The sequence below is a fragment of the Canis lupus genome, chromosome 5 (genome assembly GCF_003254725.2).
Source record: "Canis lupus dingo isolate Sandy chromosome 5, ASM325472v2, whole genome shotgun sequence".
In the NCBI taxonomy this organism is placed as follows: Eukaryota; Metazoa; Chordata; class Mammalia; order Carnivora; family Canidae; genus Canis; species Canis lupus.
Genome location: NC_064247.1, coordinates 38,106,784 through 38,126,839, shown reverse-complemented (window position 1 = coordinate 38,126,839; position 20,056 = coordinate 38,106,784).

Sequence of the window (20,056 nt, the reverse complement as noted above, 5' to 3'; positions counted from 1 at the left end):
CAGAGAAATTACTGCCTGTGCTCTCGTTTTGGATTTTTTGTGGTTTCAGGTCTCACATTTAGGTCCTTAATCCATTTTGAGTTTCTTTTTGTGTATGGTATAAGCAAGTGGTCCAGTTTCATTCTTTTGCATGTAGCTCTCCAGTTTTCCCAATACCATTTGTTGAAGAGACGGTCTTTTCCCCATTGCATATTCTTGTCTCCTTTATCAAAGATTAATTGACCATATAATTGTGGGTTTATTTCTGGCCTTTCTACTCTATTCCATTAATATGTGTGTCCCTTCCAGCTCAGTCATCTCACTTCTGAGACCCAGTTTCATGTTCCACTTCCTACTCAACATTTCTACTTGGAGGTCTTATAGTTAAAGTGAGCAGAGCCTAAGGGACCTGTGGAACATCATCCAATGGATAAACCAACATCACATTATGGGAGCCCAAGAATGAGGAGAGAGAGAGAAATGAAGGGGCAAGAAGATTATTTGAAGAATTAATAGCCAAAACCAGCTCAAATTTGATGAAACATCTAAGCATACAAAGCCAAGAAGCCCTATAAACTCCAAGTAGAGTAAACTCAAAGAGACTTGCAGAAAGACACATTATAATCAAATTGTCAAAAGCCAAATACAAAGAGGAAATCTTGAAAGCCACAACAAGCCACTCAACACAGACGAGCAATCCTCAATAAGACTGCATGTTGATTTCTCCACAGAAACTTGGTATTACAGAAGGCGAGGGGGTAACATATTTAAAGTGCTGATGCAAAAACGATTGTCAAACGAGAATTCTATATCTGGCAAGACTGACCTTCACAAATGAGGGAGAAATTAAAGCATTCCTAGACAGACAAAAGCTGAGAGAGTTTGTTAACACTAGACCTGCTCTGTAAGAAAAGCAAAGGGACTCTTTCAAGTAGAAATGGAAGAATGCTGGAGGGCAACTTGGAGCTGTAGAAAGAAATAAGGAACCCCAATAAAGGTAAATACATGCGCATATATAAAAGCTAGTGTTATTGTAACTTTGATTGATAACTCCACTTTTTATTTTCCATGTGATTCAAGAGACAAATGCATAAAATCAAATATTTATGTTGTTGGATGCACAATGTTATAAAGATGTAATTTGCAACATCAATAACAGAAAGAAGTAGAAAAGGAGCTGTGTATTATATACTATTGAAGTTAAGCTGATATCAACTATAATTAGATTGTTATAATTAGAAAATTCAAGCATGGTGCATCAGGGTGGCTCAGTGGTTGAGCATCTGCCTTTGGCTCAGGTCATGATCCTGGGGTCCTGGGATCGAGTCCTACATTGGGCGAGTCCTACATTGGGCTTCCCACAGGGAGCCTGCTTCTCCCTCTGCCTGTGTCTCTGCCTCTCTCTGTGTCTCTCATGAATAAATTTTTAAAAAGCTTTTTAAAAAGAGAAAACAAAGAAAATTCAAGCATAATGCCATAATAACCCCAACAGAAATATCTACAGAATACACACAAAGGGAAATGGGAAGGAAAGCAAAATGTACACTACAAAAAAAAAAAAAAAAATCAACTAAGCACAAAAGAAGGTAGTGGAGGAAATGAGTGGAAAAAAGCTATAAGAGATATAGAAAACAAATACAAAGTGGCAAGTGTCCTTCCTTATCAGTAATTACTTTTTTAAAAATTTTTATTTATTTATGATAGTCACACAGAGAGAGAGAGAGAGAGGCAGAGACATAGGCAGAGGGAGAAGCAGGCTCCATGCACTGAGAGCCCGATGTAGGATTCAATCCCGGGTCTCCAGGATCGCGCCCTGGGCCAAAGGCAGGCGCCAAACCGCTGCGCCACCCAGGGATCCCCAGTAATTACTTTTAATGTGAATGGATTAAACTATGTGGTCAAAAGGCAGAGTGTATAAAGAAAATATTATCCAAATACATGCTATCTATAGGTGATGCACACTAGATCTAAAGATACAAATAGGTTGAAAGTTAAAGGATAGATATTTTATGCAAATAGTAACCAAAAGAAAACTACCATCAGACAAAACAGATTTTAAATCAAAAACTTTTATTAAAAAAAAAACAAAAAAAAAGGCATTACATATTGATAAAAGGTTAGTTCATCAAGATAATGTAACAATTATAAACATGCATGCACCAAACAACAGACTCCTCCCCACATTTGTAAAGCAAATATTGATGGAATTGACAGGAGAAACAGATAATTCTAGTGATAGTTGGAGACTTCAATGCCTCACTTTCAGTATGGATAGATCAATAAAGGACATGAACAGCAGTATAAACCAATTAGACCCAATAGACATACAGAACACGGTACCCAATAACAGCAGATTACACATTTTTTTCTAAAGAGCATGTGGAACATTCTCTAGGATAGACCATATGTTAAGCCAAAAACCAAGTTTTAACACATGTAAAAAGATTAACATCATGCAAAGTATTTTTTCCATCACAGTGGAATGAAACTAGAAGTCAATAGCAAAGGAAAAATGGGAAAATACACAAATATGTGGAAATTAAACAACACCTTTTTTTTTTTTAAATATTTTATTTATTTATTCATGAGAGAGAGAGAGAGAGAGAGGCAGAGACACAGGCAGAGGGAGAAGCAGGCTCCATGCACCGGGAGCCCGACGTGGGATTCGATCCTGGGTCTCCAGGATCGCGCCCTGGGCCAAAGGCAGGCGCTAAACCGCTGAGCCACCCAGGGATCCCAAACAACACCTTCTTAACAAATAGGACAGAAGAAACAAGGGAAATTTATTTTATTTTATTTTATTTTATTTTATTTTATTTTATTTTATTTTATTTTATTTCAAAACTATATTCTTTTATTTATTTTTTATAAATTTATTTTTTATTGGTGTTCAATTTGCCAACATATAGAATAACACCAAGTGCTCATCCCATCAAGTGCCCCCCTCAGTGCCCGTCACCCAGTCACCCCCACCCCCCACCTCCTCTTCCACCACCCCTAGTTCGTTTCCCAGAGTTAGGAGTCTCTCATGTTCTGTCTCCCTTTCTGATACTTCACACTCGTTTTTTCTCCTTTCCCCTTTATTCCCTTTCACTATCCTTTATGTTCCCCAAATGAATGAGACCATATAATGTTTGTCTTTCTCTGATTGACTTATTTTACTCAACATAATCCAGTTCCATCCACGTCGAAGCAAATGGTGGGTATTTGTCATTTCTAATGGCTGAGTAATATTCCATTGTATCCATAAACCACATCTTCTTTATCCATTCATCTTTTGATGGACACCGAGGCTCCTTCCACAGTTTGGCTACTGTGGACATTGCTGCTATAAACATCAGGGTGCAGGTGTCCCGGCGTTTCATTGCATCTGTATTGTTGGAATAAATCCCCAGCAGTGCAATTGCTGGGTCATAGGGCAGATCTATTTTTAACTCTTTGAGGAACCTCCACACAGTTTTCCAGAGTGGCTGCACCAGTTCACATTCCCCCCAACAGTGCAAGAGGGTTCCCCTTTCTCCGCATCCTCTCCAACGTTTGTGGTTTCCTGTCTTGTTAATTTTCCTCATTCTCACTGGTGTGAGGTGGGATCTCATTGTGGTTTTGATTTGTATTTCCCTGATGGCAAGTGATGTGGAGCATTTTCTCATGTGCTTGTTGACCATGTCTATGTCTTCCACTGTGAGATCTTTGTTCCTGTCTTTTGCCCATTTCATTATGGGATTGTTTGTTTCTTTGCTGTTGAGTTTAATAAGTTCTTTATAGATCTTGGATACTAGCCAACAAGGGAAATTTAAAATACCTTGAGACAAATGGAAATGAAAAAGAACATAGCAAAACTTATAGGATGCAGTGAAATTATTCCTTATTAATATCGATGCAAAAACCCTCAATAAAATAATCGCAAAATAAATTTAGCAGCATATTAAGAAGACTACACAACATGACAGAGTAGAATTTATTCCTGGAATGCAAGGATGATTCAACATATGAAAGTATATCAACGTAATACACCACATTAATATAATAAAGGGAAAAGACTCATGATCATCTCAATTGATGCAAAAAAAATTTCAACAAAATCAACATGCTGTCATGATTAAAAAAATACTCAATAAAGTAAGAATAGAAAGGAGATTCATCAACATAATAAAGGCCATTCATGTAAAGCCCACAGGTATTGGCATACTCACTGATGCATGACAAAAACCTTTTTTCTAAAATCAGGAACTAGGAAAAAAAAAAGTCCATTTCACCATTTCTATTTAACATAGTATTAGGGGACACCTGGGTGGCTCAGTGTTTGAGTGTCTGCCTTCGGCTCAGGGTGTGATCCTGGGATCCTGGGATTGAGTCCCACATCGGGCTCCCCGCAGGGAGCCTGCTTCTCCCTCTGCCTGTGTCTCTGCCTCTCTCTCTGTGTCTCTTATGAATAAATAAGTAAAATATTTTAAAAAAACAACAACATAATATTAGAAGGCCTAAGCCAGAGCAACTAGACCAAAACAAATAAAAGTCACCCAAATTAAAACAATTATCCCTGTTCACAGATGACAAAACCTTACATGTAAAAGAATCCTAAAGATTCCAGAAAAAGATTGTTCAAGTGGATAAACTGACCCAGCAGAGTTGCAGGATACATGATCAACACTCAAAAACTGGTTGCGTTTCTATATGCTAATGATGAACAACCCCCCCCCAAAAATTTAAAAAGCAGTTACATTTACAACATCAAACAGAATAAACTACTTCGGAACAAACTTCACCAAGGAAGTGAAAGACTTATAAACTGAAAGCTATAAAACATTGTTGAAAGTAATTTAAAAAGGACATAAACAAATAGAACAACATTTTGTGTTCATGACTTGGAAGATTTAATATTGTTAAGATGACAATTCTGCCAAAAGCGTTCTACAGATTCTATGTGATCCTTATCAAAGCTCTAATGGCATTTTTTTTTTGCATAAATAGAAAAATACACTTTCCAATTCATGTGGCATCTCAAAGGACCCCAAGCAGCTAAAACATTCTTGGAAAGGAAGAACAAAGTTGGAGGACTCACACTTTCAGATTTCAAAATTTCCGGCAAAGCAGTGATCAAAACAGTGTGAAGCTGACATAAAGACAGACATACAGACCACTGGAATATAATAGAGAGCCCAGAATAAGCCCTCCCATATATGGTTGGTTGATTTTCAACACAGGTTCCACACTACTCAATGGGAAAAGAAATTCATTTCAACAGATAGTTATGGGAAAACAGATAATCACATGCAGAGAGTGATGTTGGACCTGTACCTTTCATCATATGCAAAAATTAACTCAAAATAGTTCAGAGGCTAAACTTAAAAGTTGAAACTATCAAACTATGAGAAGGAAACACTGGAGGAAAATCTTCATGACAATGGCTTTGGCAATGAGTTCTTGGATGTGACACTGAAAGCACAGACAATAAAATAAAATAGGTAAATATTTAAATCAGCCTTTATCAAAATTAAAAACTTTTGTGCATAAAAGTATACTATCAGGAGAATGAGAAGACAAGTCACGGAATGGGATAAAATATTTGCAAGTCATATATCTGATATGAATTGATATCCAGAATATATAAAGAGCTTCTAAAACTCAAGAAAAAGTACAAACAACCTGCTTCAAAAATAGTCAAGGTCTTGAATGGACATTCCTCCAATGGAGATGTACCAATAGCCAATAAGCTTGTGAAAAGATGCTGAGCATCATTAGTCACTGAGGAACTGCCAATCAAAACCACAATGGGACACCCCTCTGCACACATTATGATGACTACTGTAAAACAAAACAAAACAAAAATAGAAAGTAACAAGAGTTGGGGAGATGGTGGAGAAATCGGGACCCTTGTGCATCGCTGGTGGGAGCATCACACCACTGCAGCTGCTTGAAATAACATTTTGGCAGTTCCTCACAACACCAAACACGGAACTGCCATATAATTCAGTAATTCCAATCCTAGAAACAGATCCCCCAAGATAGAAAACGGGGTCTTGGAAAGATATACACTCATGTTCATGGCAGCATTATTTACAATCGCCAAAAGGTCGGAGCAACCCAAGTGTCTATTAACAGATGACGATAAACAAAATGGGGTGTATTATCCGATGGAAGGTCACTCATCATAAAAGGGAATGAAGTTGTGACACCTGCCACAGCAGCATGGATGAACCTCAAAGACATTAGGTCAAGGGACGCCTGGGTGGCTCAGTGGTTGAGCGTCTGCCTTTGGTTCAGGGCGTGATCCCGGGGTCCTGGGATCGAGTCCCACATCGGGCTCCCCACATGGAGCCCGCTTCTCCCTCTGCCTGTGTCTCTGCCTCTCTCTGTGTGTCTCTCATGAATAAGTAAATAAAATCTTAAAAAAAAAAAAAAATTAGGTCAAGTGTAATAAGCCGGGCACAGAAGGGCCGATAGTGCATGATTAGCTTCTCTGAGGAGGTAGAAATCAGGCAATGCATCCAGCCAGCACGTAGAATGCAGGTTACCAGGGACTGGGGGGAGGATGAAGGGAGAAGTTGTGTTTAATGGGCATTTCTATTTTGAAAACGTTCTGCTAATGTTTTGGAAACCCATAGTGGTGATGGTTACACAACATCATGAACACATTCCTAAGTGGACACTTAAAAATGGTAAACACGATCAATTTCACACCACTTGGACTCCAACGAAGTGTCTGCTATCGTGAAACAAGAAGTAGAGGGAAGATTTCTATGAGTCGATGATAACAGGGATGCAGAAAGAGGTGGAGAGGACAAGAAAGCCTCAGGTGGCAGTGCTGGTGGCACAAAGTGGCCAAGGGGTAGAAGGACGGTGGCTCCTATGGGCCATGGTGTGATGGTGCCACGATCAAAGACACCTGGCAATGCCAAGAGCACGTTTAGTGGAGGCTCCAGGGAGGTCAAGGGCCAAGTGTGTAGTGTTAATTGAGCCCCCTTAGGCTGCAAGGGGGTCAGGGCACCCTCACCGGCTCAGGGGATAGGAGTTTGGTGTAAGGACCCCAGGGGCAGGGGGAGCTCAGGACAGGAAGGGCCCCTCATGGCCTCCCTCCAGATCTAAGCGCAATGGCCCAATCAGGCCTCAGGAAAACTGTCCCCCTATCCCTGACCCCCTCCGAGAGTCCACCTGCAGCGCTGTGTCCACCCACCCACGTCCACATCCATCACCCAGCTCCGCACAGGGGTCTGGATGTTCCGGTTGTGCACTGTCCCCACCGGGCAGAGCTGCAGTCCCAGGCCCCCTGCGCACGGGTCCCCATTACAGGGCCTGGGGCCCATCAGCTGTGGTCTGTGCAAGAAGAAAGCAACTTCTCTGAACGGACGACTGGTGCCACTTCCAACCCCCAGCAGGGACTTGGGGCACAGCCAGCCAGGATCGTGGTTTGATCCTTCTGGAAAACCAAGCTGGACGCAGGGAGTGAGGTGCTAACAATGTATGTAAGAGGCTCAATCCCACAGAGGCACGGATGGGCGGTGACGCCAAGTGAGGGGACGCCCGGGGACAGGCCAGGTGTTACCTGGGGGCGTTTGCTTCTAGAAGAGACCAGGCAGCTTGGTGGGCAGGCTTGCTCACGGGCACATGAGCCTTCTCCAGAAGCGTGGGAGAGGGTCCGGGGGAGCCGAGTGGGGTTTATCCACCTGATTGCTCTTTTCTTTTCTTTTCTTTTCTTTTCTTTTCTTTTCTTTTCTTTTCTTTTCTTTTCTTTTCTTTTCTTTTCTTTTCTTTTCTTTTTTTCTTTTCTTTCTTTCTTTTCTTTCTTTCTTCTTTCTTTTCTTTCTTTCTTCTTTCTTTCTTTCTTTCTTTCTTTCTTTCTTTCTTTCTTTCCTTTTTCATTTCTTTCAAGACTTTATTTATTGATTCACGAGAGACACAGAGAGAGAGGCAGAGACATGGGCAGAGGGAGAAGCAGGATCCCTGTGAAGCCCGATGTGGGACTTGATCCCAGGACCCCGGGATCACAACCTGAGCCAAAGGCAGATGCTCTACCACTGAGCCACCCAGCTTCCCCTCCACCTGTTTTCCTCCTCTTATGTCTAGGGGTCAAGGCTCATCATATGGGAGCTACTGCCTCACACCTGCAGACCCCATCATCTGTCCCCCTGCAGACTCCAGGAAGCCCTCCTGTGGGGCCTGGTTTTCCAATTTGAAACTGGAGACATGCAATAGTCCGAATGGTGGTCTCACAAAAGATATGTCCACGCTGCCCTTTGATTTGGACTAGAACTTTATCTGGTAAAGGGGATCTTTAGAGATGTAAAGATGAGGTCAATTCGGGTTAGGAAGGGGCCCTAAGTCCAATGAGGAGCGTCCTCATAGAAGGAGGGGACAGGACACGGAGGGAGGGCAGTGGACACCCAGGCAGAGTTCGGAGCCAAACTGCTACAAACTGAGGATGGCCCGGATCCACCAGAAGCTGGAGGAGGCAGGGAGGCTTGTCCTCTGGAGGCTGAAGGGGACAGGAGGAGACCTGGCTCACCCCTTGATTTCAAAGCTCCGCCCTCTGGAAAGGTAAGAGAGTAAACTTGGTTGCTTGGAGGCACTGAGTTTGGGGTGATTTTCATGGTGGCAGGCTTAAGAAACTAGTACAAAAGGGACGCCTGGGTGGCTCAGTGGTTGAGCGTCTGCCTCTGGCTCAGGGCGTGATCCTGGGGTCCTGGGATGGAGTCCTGCATCAGGCTCCCTGCAGGGGGCCTCCTTCTCCCTCTGCCTGTGTCTCTGCCTCTCTCTCTGTGTGTCTCTCATGAATAAATAAATAAAATCTTAAAAAAAAAATAAACGAATACAAGAGAAAGAAGGACAGTTGAGGAAATTTGAGGTGAACAACATGCACGTCTCATAGACCTGTGTGCAGGGAAAGCTGGGCCAGGCCCATAAGGACGCGGCCCCCTCGTGGGTGGCAGATGGGAAGTGGGGCTGGAAGCCAAGCGATCAAAGGCAAACCTGGCTCATTAAAAATGGATGTTGTTGTCAATGAAGATTACTGGGAGGAGGGATGGGGGGGATAAATACAGGGTAGAGATGATCCCAGAGGTGGAGGTGAGTGCTGCTGAGAAGGGGGGGAGTGTTGGCGGTGATTATTTGGCAAGAATCAGACAGATGAATGGCTTGAATTTCAGGTGACAATAGCAGGAAGGGGCAGGTGTGCATCCGGGAGGACGATGGGACAGAGTGTGACTGTGGCACTGGACACCTCTGGGAATGTGGTGGCCAGGGGGTGGACAGCAAGGTTTAGGGTCACACAGAGTCTGCCCTCAACAGGATAGGGACCCCACTGAGGCCATGAGAAAGGGGAAGGGACTCCCTTTGGGGGCAGTGTGTCTTTGGGTTGCCAAGAACAGCAGCTCACTTTAACCACTGTAAATAGGACAGGATGCTTTTTTATTTGCTTTGTTTTTTCAGATTTTATTTATTTATTTATTTATTCATGAGAGAGGCAGAGAGAGAGGTAGAGACACAGGCAGAGGGAGAAGCAGGCTCCCTGCAGGGAGCCTGATGCGGGACTCGATCCCAGGACCCCGGGATCATGACCTGAGCTAAAGGCAGACGCTCAACCGCTGAGCCCCCTGGGTGCCCCAGGACAGGGTGTTGTGAAGGACAGGGGTGTCTGGGGTAAGAAACAGAAAGGGACAGATCACAGGGGGAACTGGAGCCAGACGCCCAGAACCAGGGAGCCTTTGGTTCCTCGAGAGCTGACGGGCTCTCTTGTGGGAGCCACTCAATGTGGCTCATAATGTCCTCATCACCCCCCTCGTCGCAGGCCAGCCCTGGGGGGCCTTTGCTGCCCGTCTCCTTTATCTCGTACCCAGGGTGACGCGGCTCACCACCCCGGGCACCACCCCTGACCGCAGGTGTACCCTGTTACTGCCTGGGTCCTCACTGCTCCTGGACAGTCTCTCCCAGGGATGTGAGCCTGGCCCCCGAGACCCCGTCCGACTAGGGTCGTCGGGGCATGGCCCCGCCACGGGCTCTGTGGGGCATGGAAGCCTGAGACATGCCCCCCGAAAGATACCAGGTGGTCATCCCCAGAAACTGGAGATTCAGCTACATCGCAACAGAGGTGATGAAGTTAAGGATCCTGCGATGCGGAGACGCTCCTGGGTGATCCAGGGGAGTCCTAAGGATACACGTCCTTATAGGAGAGGGGCGGTGAGAATTCGCTCACACACACACCCCATGATGGGACGAAGGAGGCGGAGATTGGAGGGGTATAGCCCTCAACCACCAACCAGGGGAAGCTGGTCGCCCCCGAAGCTGGGAAAAGCAAGCAAGTTGTGTCCCCTGGGCTCTCCGGAGGGGGCACTCCCCTATCACCATCCGATTTCAGCCCCGGGACACTGATGTCGGGCTTCCGACCTTCAGGACGCAGAGACCGCATTTCTGGGAATCGGCTACGGCAGCCCCAGGGACCTAAGACCCATGGAGACGGAATGAGGGCTGAGGAGCGCCTGCACCAAGGAGGAGCCGGAATTCGGGGTGCCTGCAGGGGAAGGGGAAGGGGGGTCGCCCGGATTCCGTTCAACACGTGTGCTCTGTTCAGTGCCCCGTGAAATGCAGATGCTTCACCTAGAAAAACACGGGCAGATGTGGGACACACTCAGTGTCACGATAAGGCAACAGGTGAGCAGATGTGTGTTCTTTTGAGGCAGCACCGTGAGTGGAGACAGAAGTAGTGTGTGTGTGTGTGTGTGTGTGTGTGTGTGTGTATGGGTGTGTGTAGGGGTAGATCTACATAGCACCGATGCAGAAACAGAAAAGCCCAGATGCCCCGGATGAGTGTCTAGAACAAACAAAGGAAACCTAGCCAGACCCTGACAAGCAAGCTTATGCACACGCCTACACCCTGCACTTCAGGCCTTAGGACTTTGTTTTCAGTCTTGTTCTACTGCGGAGCTGTGTCTACACGAGGCCAAAGCAAGTGGGCAATTCAGCAAAATCATTAGTCGGACTAGAAGTTTAGGGGGGCAGCACAGCACAGAGCAGAGGATGTGAATTATTTATTACACTTGTTCACCCTGACTTCTGAAATGCTTGGGAATGGTTCCGTACTAGAGATGGGGAGCCAGGTGTGGGGCTTACGGGGGTGGTGACACATGTCCACGGTCATGCAACCGAGTGGCAGACCAGAATTCAACTCTGGATCTGTCCAGCTCCTATAGACACAAGTATCCTAACATAGGTGGACTATACAAATACACACACTCCCCAAAACTCCTGAAGCGATCTGCCTGAGATAAAATATATGTTAGAGAAACCAAGATGGTTGAAAAGAGCCCAGCAAAAATCTATTAAGAAGCCACCTTCTTAGATGGCTCAGCAGTTGAGCATCTGCCTTCGGCTCAGGGTGTGATCCCGGGGTCCTGGGATCGAGTCCCATATCAGGCTCCCCACAGGGAGCCTCCTTCTCTCTCTCCCTCTCTCTGTATGTCTCTCCTGAATAAATAAATAAAATCTTTTTTTTTTAAAGAAAGAAACCAATAAAAAACCAAGAAACCAATGTCTCTCAATATTACAGACAGCCTGATTTCTCCCACCATCTGATTTCTTTGGGGAATCCACAGACCCTCTGAAATTGTTTGCAAAATTGTTCAGGTGTATGTTCATTACTCAGGGGTCTTTTTTTTTTTTTTTTTTTTTTACTTTTTTTTTGTACTCAGGGGTCTTATCTCTTAGGGGGAGTCTCAAAATATGTTAATCTTACTGCTCTAGACAGAGGAGATCATAGTGGGTTTTATGAGTAACTGTAAGTCTTTATAAGTATTATGCTGGCTGCCCATAATCCTCAAATAAAGACAATGTTTTGAGAGAAGAAAGTATACAATTTGCAACATAAAATATGTTTGTTTTTCAGCGTAGGCAGCTTCTGTCCAGGAAGTTCTGGTCACAGGTGAGATATAAAGATATAAAAATGCTCCCAAAAGCAAACCCAGAGGCTACCAAGTCATTCCCAATTACACAAAGATTTTTGCAAAATTCTTTGAAGCCCTGTGTCTACGTTCCCAACTCATTTCACTGGAACTTTCTAAGACTCTAAGGATCCTATCTCAGTGAAGTGGCAAAGGTTAATTAACACGGTGGCCTCATTGACCTCAGACAAGTGTAAATAAGCAAGGGAGAGAGAGAGAGCTTGAGTCAGAGTCAGGCAGAGATTTTCTCCGAGTGCATTTGTTCTGCCAAAACCTACATGCGTTAGTCTGGGCTCTCCAGAGAAACAGGTTTCTCCAGAGAAATAGGATTAATTGATTGATTGATTGATTGATTGATTGGATGATTATCAGGAATGGGCTCAAACAGTTATGGAGACTAAGAAGTCCCGAGACCTGCAGTCCCAGACGGGCAAGCTAATGACCTAAGAGAGTCAATGACATGGGTCCAGTCTGAGTCCAAAGGCCTGAGAAGTGGGAGGGCAGATGATGCAGGTTCTAGCCCAGGTCTGGGTCCAAAGGCAGGAGACCAACATTCCTGCTGGAAGGTAATCAGCCAGAGAGGACCAATTCTCACTCCACCTTTCTGTTCTACTCAAGTCTTTCACAGATTGAGTGAGCTCTACCCACACTGGAGAGGGCAATCTGCTTTACTCAGTCTACTGATTCAAATACTAATCTCATCTAGAAGGGCCCTCCTAGACCTGCCCAGAATTATGTTTAGCCAGATATCTGGACACCCTATGGCCCAGTCAAGTTGACACGTAAAATTAACCATCGCGCGATCTGTTTCTTTACCCATCACTTTACCTGTATTCTCCAGGTCCAGAGGAAGAGGGTCCCATTCCTCTAATGTGAACTACACTTCCTGTCCTCATCCTTGTCCCTCAGCCCCAAGGCATCCTTGACAGCTGCCTAAAGGAAGGGAAGGCAGGAAAGAGAAAAGTGCAACCTTCCAGGGAGTCTACAGCCCTCATGCAGACAAAGGCTGTGGATATTGGGAAGGTCAGGTAAAATCATAAATTGCAAAGTATAGTTTTGACAGATCAAAACTCATTCAATATGAAGTAAAGCTTCTCTGCAATTGAGAGGGAACAACACAAAATGGCACGAAAGAACTCGACTGGCTCATGTAGGTGGAAAAGTCCAAGGCAGACACCTAGCACCTGTCACTGCTAGGTGCAGGGGCTCATGTCATGCCAGGAACTAGCCTCTCCCCTGCTCTTTGTTCTCCTTTCATCTGCAGTAGCTACTTCCTGAGAGGCCCTCCCTCAGGTGACAAGATGGCAGCTAGCAAAACCAGGTTTATTTTCTTGTAAGTGCAAGTCCAACAGTTCAACTCAAAGTCTTAAGCTTGGGGCTCCTGGGTGGTAGGTTAAGCATGTGCCTTCAGCTCAGGTCATGATCTCAGTGTCCTGGGATCAAGCCCTGCATTGGGCTCCCTGATCAGCAGGAAGCCTCCTTCTCCCTCTCCCGTTTCCCATCCCCCTCATTCATACTCTCTGTCTCTCTCTTAAATAAATAAATAAAATCTTTAAAAACAACAACAACAACAAAGTCTTAGGCTTGACTTGCCTGGTCATGGGTTGGATGGCATGGCCAGTCCGGACCACATCTCTGTGGCCAAGAGGATGCTGTACTCCCACTGACCAAGCCTAGATAACTCACCACTTGTAGTACCTGGAAGAGGTACCATGGCCTCATCCAAACCCTGTGGGCTGAGAGCAAAAGGGGGTAGTCCCACATAGGGAAGTTAGGGAGCTGTCAACAGAATAAAGGTGTATGGATGGCTTGGTGGTGAAGATAATAAGATACTTTGCTATTTGAGAGTAATTCTAAGACACTGGTTCTCACTGGGGGGTGATTACATCCCCCAGGGGACATTTGGCAATGTATGGAAACACTTTTGGTTTTTACAACTGGGTAGTGAGTGTTACTGGCACTGTTAGTGGCTGCAGGCCAAGGATGAGGCTAAAACCCTATGGTCCATATGGTACAGGACAGGTCCCCTACAACAATTATTTGGCCCCAAACACCAGTAGTGCTGAGGTTGAGAAACTCTATTCTAGGGCCTGGAATGCAGTCATGGCAGCCGAGACCCATCTCATCAGAAAAGAGAAAAAAGATTTCTGTCCATGTCTATTGAGAATGTGTGCATCATTGAGGTGTGTGAAAACTGGTTGGCACCTCCAAGATGGGAAAGGGGCCCAGATCCATGCCTGCTTCCTTAACTCTTAAGCTACACTTCCAGCCCCATCCATCTGTATATGGGGCATTGCAATCATCGAGGTGACCATGTTAGATCCAGAGTAATTAGGTGAAAAATCCTAGTGGACATCTTATAAATCAAGATTACAGGCAGTAGTTAAAACAGCAGATGGGGAGCCCCGGCCTGTGATCCTGGGGAATATCAGCCAAATGGCTCAGCATGTTCTATCAATTCTTTGAGGCAGTGTTTGGAGGAGACTGCCTACCCATCTGCATTTACTGTCTTCTCGCCCATATTGGCTGGTAAAGGGGGGCAGCAGGGTCAGAGCTCCTGGAGCTGTTTCTCGGGGCTTCCAATGGCTTCCCCATGGAAAGGCCATGTGTCACAAAGAGTTAGTGAAGGACGGTGTAATCCCCCTCACGTTGGCAATTAGGATGCTTTCGGCTGCTGTTGAGTGAAATTGTTTCAAACAAAAGGCAACTCATTATCTCAAATAACAAGAAGGCGAGAGATCCAACTTCTGCTTCACTGCAGGTTTCCTGGCTCTGCTCTTCTAGAACATTTACAGGCATCCCATCCAGGCACCACATGCTCAGAGGAGGAGGAGTGACCCCTTGCCTTATAAACTAGAGGAAACCTTTCCCAGAAGGCCACCTGGCCCACGCTCCTCCTATCTTACTGGCCAGGACCAAGTGACATGCCCATTCCTAAGCCAATTTCATTGCAAGTGAAGTGGGTTTGCAATGGTTGGGTCGAGAGCCTAATCACTTGGAGCACAATGGATGTGTCTACCTACTGACCACAGTACCCATTTAGTAGCAGGTACCTGCTGACCCTTGGCAAACCAAAGTTGCCCTCCCCAGCATGTGAGTAGCAAAGTCAGGGTTTCATCTAACAACCAGGTCTGTTGTTGAATCTTGCCTAAGATTATTTACACATTTGAGTCAGAGTGAGAATGGAGCAATATTTAGTTATGAATTTATAACTAGCTTAGGGCAATTCACAAGGGTGGGGGTAAATAGGCATTTCCTTTAGTGGTGTCCTATTAGTGAGCTTCTCAAGGGTCGGCATAAGTAGAGTACATAAGAATATGAGAGTTGAAAAGAACTTTTGATTTTGTATCAGATGTACGTTTTCATCTGTCCAGCAAGTCTTTGGAAAGGAGCCCCAAACTCTTAGCTTCCATGACCCCTTGGGCTGACTTCCAAGGTATCAAAGCCAACATTTAACCAACCACTACACTATAATGTAACAAAGACTTCCAATGCCTCAACCGGAGATTGAAGGAGCCCTGTTCACTTTGACTCAGATGATTGATTCCACATTGTGGGGATTGCTGTTCATAATATTCCACTTCAGGTACCAATTACCTTCTTCAGGAGCAATGAGAATTTATTAGGGAAAAAAAGGATGGCAAGACACGCTAAGCTTTGACGTTTGTGGTACATTTTTTAAAAAATGTGGAAACGCAAATGAAAACCAGAAACCTTGAAGAAGCAGCGCTCACATTCAGGTGCCATTGGCTGTCCTTTATTCATTGATTCTGATTGCCCATTGCTAGGTAATCTCCTGCTAATTTGAGACTTTTCTCCCTGGATGTTAGACTCTTGGCAGACTGTCGAGAGTGCTGTAATGCTTATCTGCTTGACATGACATGTCCTTCAGGTAACTTTTCTTCTTTTAATTTTTTTTAAAGGATTTTATTTATTTATTCATGAGAGACACACACAGAGAGGCAGAGAGATACAGGCAGAGGGAGAAGGAGGCTCCCTGCAGGGACCTGATGTGGGACTCGATCCCAGGACCCCAGGATCATGACCTGAGCCAAAGGTCGATGCTCAACCGCTGAGCCACCCAGGTGCCCCTTCTTTCAACTTCTTTTACTGACAAAGTCTCTGTTAGCTCCATCTCAGTGAAGAATCTTCCTATGAGCATCATGACACTTCCTCCAAACCTTTTAGCTTCTGCCCTTAGAAACAGTGGGTTACACAGGCTGGCCTCTTTGTGAGGCATTTGGAATAGGAGTCCTGTGTGACATTCGTGAGCTGGAGCATTTGACTGCCAGTGGGAGACCTTCTAGGGCTTTCTTTCCCTTTGCTACAGTAATCAGCAACATCGAAGAAGAGGGTTCCTCTCTCAGTCTGGGTGTCAGAGTTCAGGGACATGTGGCAGAGTTCCCAGTTCACCTGCAGGGCACATGGGGTTTAAACAAACAAACAAAAAAATTAAAGCACTCTTAAAAAATTTATATGCCAGTAGCTCTTAGGGTTACTCATTTCTGGGGTGTAAACTAGCCCATCCTAACTGAAACACTTTGCAGAGTCCTTTTTGTGCAATAGCAGGAGAAAAAAGGATCAGAGGAGGGCACAGAAAAGTTACACGGCCCCCATATTCACACTCTGTATAATCTTCTTCCCTTTATAAGGGCGGGTGTGGTTTGTGACCTGCTTCAGTACAAAAGATTATGGCAAAGGTGATGAGACGTGACTCCCGTGATAACATGATGTTCTGTTCTTGAGGGGATCGCCCTTGCTGGCTTTGAAGAAGTAAGCTGCCACAGCCTGAGTGGGTCTCATGGGAGTCACTGGGAAGGCCAGTGATGTGAGGAAGTGTGGGAGGCCACTAGCTGCCGAGAGCTGCCCCGCCTATGGGACCGCAGTCCTACAACCACAGGAGGGGAATTCTACTGACATTCTGATGGAGCTTGGAAGGGGATCTTTCTCCAGTGGAGGCTCTGAGGGGATCAGACTGTGGCCTGGTGAGATCCTGAGCTGGGGGCCTGGACACCCATGACCAAACTGATGACCCACCGAAATTGGAGACAGTAAAAGCGTGTTGTTTTAAGCTGAAAGTTTGTGGGGAGCCTGTCAGGCAGTGACAGAGCACTAATGTACTCAATGAAGACATTTTTCAAATCAAAATTCCCCACATACTCAGCACTACTCATTCGGTAGCAGGGTATTGGGATCGATGATGGGCCTGGTATCGTCCGAGATTGAAGGTGAACTAAACAAAGATGGTGCCTGAAGTCACGTACCATCTGGTGAGGAAAGGAATTGGTGAGGGAGACAGACAACCCAGGATGCAGTTAGAACGCCCTGAGCACTCTGGGGGACAGGAGGATTGGCGAGGGGCCAGGGGCCTGTTAATCCTGTGGCCACTGGAGAAGAAGAGCCACAACTGGAAGAACCATCTAGCGAAGACCCTCAGGCCCAAGTGAACCTGGCCCATGTGAAGATGGCAAGGGGGCCAGTGAGGCCGGAGTGCTGGCGGCAAGGGGAGCACCCCAGGATTGAGGTCAGAAGGGTCCTGGGGTGTTAATCGTATGGGGCCTGGTGGGCCATTCACTCTGGGGAACCAGTGCAGGCTGAACAGCAGAGATGAGTTAAAATGGTCTCTCCAGCAATGGTGATACAAAGAGACCACAGAAGGTCGGAAGGGAGCCATCGGAAAGCCTGCTGCAAGAGATGCTGTTGACCACGTAGATGGTGAGAGGTGGTTGGATTCTGGCTATGCTCTGAAGATACATTTGGCAGGATTTTTAGGAAAGTTGGACATGGAGGATGAGAGGAAGCCAGGAGGGTGTGAAGATTTTGGCTGGGCAAGGGGAATGCACCTCTGGGTGGGAAGATGTCGGGGTGGGAGCGAAGCTCAGGCATCTGGTGGGGGTGCGTTGGCTCTGCAGTGTCTCCTTGACATCTAAATGGGAATGTCTATGAGGTGGTTGGATAGACACATCTGGTAGGAGCCAGAGGAGTCAAAGCTGGAGAGACACCTCTGGGGTCACCGGCTCATAGCTGGTGTTTCCGGCTATGGGATTGACAGGGATCCCAAGGGGGTGAGTGGGGGTGGGAAGGAGAAGAGGGTCAGAGATTGACGAAGAAGAACCAGTGGCCCAGGGTGACAGCGAGCGTCCAGTGAAGCAGGGAGAAAACCTCAGGGTGGTAGGAGCCCAGAGGAACAGAAAGCAAGGACACAGCCAGGTCCAGGGCTGCCAGGAGGTCAAGTAAGGCAAGGATGGGAGAACTGCGCCCCGGGTTTAGCAACGTGGAGGTCACGGGTGACCTTGGCACGAGTGGCTGCAACAGAGCGGTGGGGGTGGGAGGATGGTTGGCTAAGAGGTCACCATGGATGGAGGGGGGGTAATTGGAAACAGCAAGGACAGACGACTCTCTCCAATGTTGCTGCAAAAGGGGAGCAGGGAAAAAGAGGGCAGCCAGCAGAGGAAGCGGAGTCAGGAGGGGGTTTGGTCGTGCTTTGTTTTCCGCTTAACCGGGAGACCGGCGTGTTTGTGTGTGAGTGGAGGGGATCCCGCAGAGGATGAGGAGTCCGGGCTCAGGAAGGAGAGGGGAGGTTTCCTGGAGCAACGTCTTCGTCTCCGGAACAGACGAGAGGAAACCAGATTCACGCCCACAGGGAGGGTCTGGCTGTGGAGGGAACAGCTCCTCCGGGAAGCCCGCCCATCCGGGGAGCAGATGCTGGCAGGTGGGTGGTGAGTCGCGCGTCCACGGCAATTCTCTTGTGGTGCCTCCATTTCCCAGGGAGGCAGGGGGTGGGTGAGAGAGAGTGGGGCCCGGGAGGGGGGAGGTCAGAGCTGGGGGCCTGGACACCAGGGAGGAGAAGGTGTGGACGCAACGGCTCCAAGGCCGAGAGGGGATCCAGGCCTTGAAGCTCTCGACCGTGAGCTGCCTGGAGGCCGCCCTGGGCGGCGGGCATCGTCCCCCGGGCACTTTCAGCTGCTCGGATGCAGGGCGAGCACCGGAAAGCCCGCTTTCGCCAGGCCAGGGGGCTTGGCCAAGGGAGCCAGTGAAGCCCAAGGCGCAGGGGCGCTGGGATGCAGCCAAGGCGCGCGCTGGGGGTGAGCCGGGGGAGCAGGGACGCCCGCTCTCCATCTGAAGCCAGGAGGCCCAGCCACCCCAGCACCCACCTGCTCATGGGGTCCACGTCCCCCTCCCCGAGTCTCTCCGTGCTTGGCTAATTCGAAGCATCTCATTGAAGTGGAACAGACTGAGTGTGCCCAGGCAGCCTCGATCAGAGGCTCATGAACTGACCACCATGGGGGACACTCTAGCCAGTGGCATGAAAGCCATCGGATGGGGCTCCTGGGGCCTTTCAGGGGACACAGGTGTTTCCAAATTATCAGCATGACCGCCACGCTACAAGCTGCGCGGCAGCGAAGTGAATGCAAAGAGTAAGGGGAGGGACAGGGATGTGGGAGATGCATGGCGGGGGCGGCGGGGGGGAGCAAGTGAGGCCCGTGTGTTGGCAAGACCCCCAGATCCCTGGGCTGGCTGGGACCCCCCCGACTCTGTATTTTCATCTTGCCGATGCTGAGGCTGAGAGGCCATCGCTGACAGTGGTGTCTGTCTGGAGGCGGCCTTCATCCCTGAGCAGGTGCAGGGACCACATGGCACCATCCTCACAAATGACAGTGTGCACAGAGGCTCCGGGGGCCGGGGGGCCCTGAGAACACGCACTGCTACCCCCCCCCCCCGACCGCTGCCCAGCCGCGGCGCCAATTCTTTCCTTCCCGATCGTCCCAGCCGCCGCGGGGTGTGATAGCGGGTCCGCTGGAATGCCGGGGGCGCTCACACGGATGTTAGGGCCTTTGACCTCGGCTACAGTGACATGGATTTATCAAAGGTGTGCCTCTTGCCACCTCCTTGAGAGGCTGATTTATAGGACGCCGCCTCTGCCTCCCTTCCCTTCTTGAAATATGAAGTGTTTGTGAACGGCCAAGGTAATATTTAATATCCTGCCACCGGGGCTTTCGCGCTTGCTAACAAATGAACTACATCCCTGCCAAATGGCCCACATCTGTTTGGGCTCCTCTTTTTGACCAAACAGATTAGCATTAAAATACCTCGCGGGGGATGCCAAGTGTCCCTTTCTAGCTGAGGGAGCAGGGACAATTCTGAGC